At 40.4% G+C, this 4428-nt stretch overlaps 1 pseudogene; it reads left to right on the top strand.

The window, feature by feature from the left end:
• Positions 1-400: 400 nt before the first annotated feature.
• Positions 401-500, top strand: LOC145533579 (U6 spliceosomal RNA; annotated as a pseudogene).
• The last annotated feature ends 3928 nt before the right edge of the window (positions 501-4428 follow it).

Below are 4428 nucleotides of genomic sequence, written 5' to 3'. Positions count from 1 at the left end.
AAAGAGAGACACCTAGACCTCCCAGGAGAGAAGAGCTGGAACTCATTCTGTCTGCCTCTGGACTCAGAGACTCAGGGTCTGTAGCATCTGGAACAATCATTTCTTACACATGTAGATTCTGCTTCGGGGGGTGGGATGAGTCTTCATAAATTCTCCCTTCCCTCTTCACTCCCTCCCATTCTCTCCCTAACTTATAGCCTTCCCATCTTTCTGTCCATTCAGATACCAGACATAATTCCCAGAAATAGTGGGGCAGGAAGAGGGGAGTGGATGTGGTTCTCCTGCAGATCAGAGTGAAGGCAAGGGAGGTGCCACAGCGCACGGTCTTCCATGTGTTAGTTTTTCAGAAGATGGGGCAGTAAAGCAAGAGATAACTTCACCTCAGCTCATCAGGATCACAAGTATGTACTGTGCTCACTTCAAAACTGACAGTACAGAGACAATTAGCATAGTACCTGTACAAGGAGGACACATGGATTCCTGAAGCGTAATTAAAATTTTTATGCTAGGTGAATTTTACCTCAACCACAAAAATATATTATATATAGGGACTTCTCTGGTGGTCCAGGGGCTAAGACACCATGCTCCCAAAGCAGGGCTCAATCCCTGGTCAGGGAACTAGATCCCACATGCTGCAACTAAGACCAGCGCAGCCAAATACACACACACACACACACACACACACACACACACACACACACACACACACACACACTAATAAATGAATAGGTACCTCCCTAACCCTGGAAACAGAGCTGAGAATTATTATACATATTAAGCAGTCCTTCAGCTATAAATCTCAGGATATACCATAACCAGCATTCAAGTGGACAGTAAATGTAGCCAAGAGCAATCTTCATTCTCTATAGCTATCGTTCTAGAATAGAAAACAAAGAAAAGGCAAAAGAAGCCCTGAAAGTTAGTAGAACTAGGGGGAGGAAATTGTTTCAGAAAGAACATCTCAAAAAATAATATAATGTAGTAAACGAAGAAAATTAAAATAATATCACAGAATGCAGAGTCAAGTTGAAAAGGAGACATAATGACAGATGTGACAGTGTTCCAGCCTAAGAATGAGAGTAGATGTTTTTAAAAAGAGACCAGAATATTTGAGATAGAAGCAATAATGTAAGCAAATTTCCAGGAGCTAGGGAACCAAGCCTGTAGATCAAAAGAACGTTCCAAACAAAATCATTTAAAACAAATCCACAATTAGGTATCCTTTGGGGGAAAGTGGATTATAAGAATGTCTCAGTCATTGTGTTGATAGGAACAACAATCTCTGCTGCTGCTGCTGCTGCTAAGTCGCTTCAGTTGTGTCCGACTCTGTGCGACCCCACAGACGGCAGCCCACCAGGCTCCCTTGTCCCTGGGATTCTCCAGGCAAGAACACTGGAGTGGGTTGCCATTTCCTTCTCCAATGCATGAAAGTGAAAAGTGAAAGTGAAGTCGCTCAGTCGTGGCTGACTCTCAGTGACCCCATGGACTGCAGCCCACTAGACTCCTCCAGGCAAGAGTACTGGAGTGGGGTGCCACTGCCTTCTCCCATGACAATCTCCACAAGCAGGTTAACTGCGTAGCTATGGGGAGGATGCAGGAGAATCTTATAGAAGTCAATTGATGGTGGAATAGCTGGGCTTAGTGGGAAAAAGTAACAATCAGGTATTTTTTCCCCCTCTCCTTCTGCTCTCCCCTTCTCGCTCTTATTCCGTAACTGCTTCATCCAAATTTCTCAACAAACTGGCTTCTTTGCTTATGTATTCGTTTATACATGGCTCATAATGGCTGCCTCCAAATGAAACCTCAGGACTGGAGTCAGCATTTTCTTTGAGTTTAACTGCCTACAGGTAACAAACTCAGTCTCTGCTCTCCACTCACAAGTTTCTGGATAAGATTACTGATGGTCAATGAACCAAACAACAATACCAATGAGAGTCAAGCTATAACTAACCCAGCTTTGGATAGTTGTCACCCATGAGCCAATTAGCTGTGCCTCTAAGGGCAGGGTCATAGACTAATCAGAGCTGTTCCACCTGGACTAAGGATAAAGTTCCTTGTGAAGTGGTTAAGGGATTGGAGGAAATTTTCTTAATCAGGAGGATTAAGAAAAAATTCTATCAGCACTCAGGCAGGAAAAGTTTTATCAAAAATGGAATTAAAACTAGTGTGGCCTTCAATGACTCTGCAACATTAAATAACAGATAACAAAAAAACACAGTCCACTGAGTTTTGAGTGGGAGAAGGTTGTGACCCAAGAATTTTATATCCAACCAATATAAATATATTCTTATACCTGAAAGATATTCTTTAATCTGTGTGATTTAAAAAAACAAAGAACAAAAACAAAACCATCTGTAAGACATGGTCCAGCTAAACAAAAGGAGAGGCAGGCCCTACCAACAGTGCTGGAGGGACTTCCCTGGTGGTCCAGTGGTTATGAATCTTCCTTGCAATGCAGGGGATGCAGGTTCAATCCCTGGTCAGGAAACTAGGATCCTACATGCCTCAGAGCAACTAAGCCCATGTGCTGCAACTACTGAGTCCACAAGCTCTGGAGGCCATGCTCCACAACAAAAGATCCCACATAATCCAATAACACTACTAAGATCTGACACAGACAAATAAATTTTTTAAAAAAAGTGCTTGAGCTGTGGCACCAACCTCATGCCACAAGGAAGTTATGAATGAGCCAACAGAAGAGTATAGCCATGGAGCCCTGTCAGTTTGAATGGAAGTACTTTTCACTGAATATGTCACTGAGGCATGCCACCTACCTCACTACAGCTGGGACAGGATGCCCCACTCACAGTCACTCTAGCTGCTGGAGCAACGCACCAAAGCTGCTGCTGCGAAGGCCAGCTTCTGCCCAGTGGCCAAGACCTCCTAACACTGAAGTAGAATTGGATGGAACAGGACTTCACAGTGTGTCACCAGAGTCCAGTGAACACACCAGCATTCCTACACATGTGAAAAGAAGTGAGTTAGATCCCAGAAATGGGTTAAACTAGGGCTTCTGTTGTTACCTGTACTGGGAGCTTGATAATTCAACTTTGAGATTGAGGCACAATATTTTATACATGAAGCTATAAACAGATGGTCCCCGGTTACAGGAGACACTGGTCACAGTTAATAATTCAAGTATTGATAAGCCATAGACTGGATGCTCGCTGCTTTACTGTAAGATTTCTGTGTATTTACAGTAATAAACCATATCCAGTTTATTGATAATGAACCTGTCAAGTGGAGATGGATCCTGGCAAAACTACTTTGTCAATGTCATTGACATGGAAAAGAAATGTCTGGCTTTACTGGATGAATGAGATACGCCATTCTGGTTAAATCATCAATAGATTAAAAATTAATAATAAATAAAACATTAACAAATAAAGCCGAAGACAACAATAGTGGTGATTTTGTTTAGTCCTCATCCTCACACAAGATCTGCGTGAAGGATTTTCTTTGCATTAATCCTTGTGATCTTCACATAAACCAAGTGAGATATATGTTGTTTTTTCCAGTTCATAGATCATTAAACAGAAGCTCACAGAGATTAAAGAATGTATACAAAGCTGCAGAACCAGGACTAAGCTGAGGTTCATACCCCAATCTGTCTAATTCCAAAGTTTGTGTTTTTAACCACTTTTTGCTCATCCTCTTCTAAAATTTACAATTACCAGGAAAGGCTGGCTAGGAAGGATTCTCTTATGCCAGGTCAATTCATCTGAAAATTACAAACCAATTTTCAACTTTCAAAATGCTAATGAAACAAAATAAAACAAAAATTCCAAAGCATGAATAGGTAGCAAATACCTTAAAATAGCAGAGAACAGGAAAAATGTCCTTCTTATCAAAATGTAGTATTCTGAAGTTTAGAAAGTCAGACTGAACGTTTTCTTTAAACATCAGAGAAAGGATAGTCTAAGAAGTGAACTAGAAGGATAACTGTAAATTTTGCCCATCTGATAAAAATCCCACATTGAAATAATATGATTCAGAAATGTTTCTTTGAAAGGTTAATACTCAACCTAAATGTTCTTAAATTTTCCTTTGTTTTCTCACATAGTTCATAATTGAATCAAAGATGGATGAGTTGTTTAAGTTAATGAAGTTTTTACAGCATAGGAAATGCCTGCATCATGATGCCATATGAAAAAACCAAGATACAAATTTTCTACCGTCTGACCTTCAATATATTAAAAAAAATATTCATAGAAAAACTGTAAGGATGGGACTCCTTGGTGGTCCAGTGGTTAAGACTTTGCCTTCCAATGCTGGGAGTGCCTGGTTCGATCCCTGGTTGGAGAGCTAAGATCCCACATGCCTTGCAGCCAAAAAACCAAAAACATAAAACAGAAACAATATCATAACAAATTCAATAAAGATTTTAAAAAAAAGAAAGAAAGAAAAACTGTAAGGAAATAATACACT

The sequence above is a fragment of the Giraffa tippelskirchi genome, chromosome 13 (assembly GCF_054371585.1).
Source record: "Giraffa tippelskirchi isolate mGirTip1 chromosome 13, T2T-mGirTip1v1.2.pri, whole genome shotgun sequence".
Classification (NCBI taxonomy): domain Eukaryota; kingdom Metazoa; phylum Chordata; class Mammalia; order Artiodactyla; family Giraffidae; genus Giraffa; species Giraffa tippelskirchi.
Note: the sequence above shows the minus strand (reverse complement) of the source record. Positions and strands in the feature narration are given on the sequence as shown.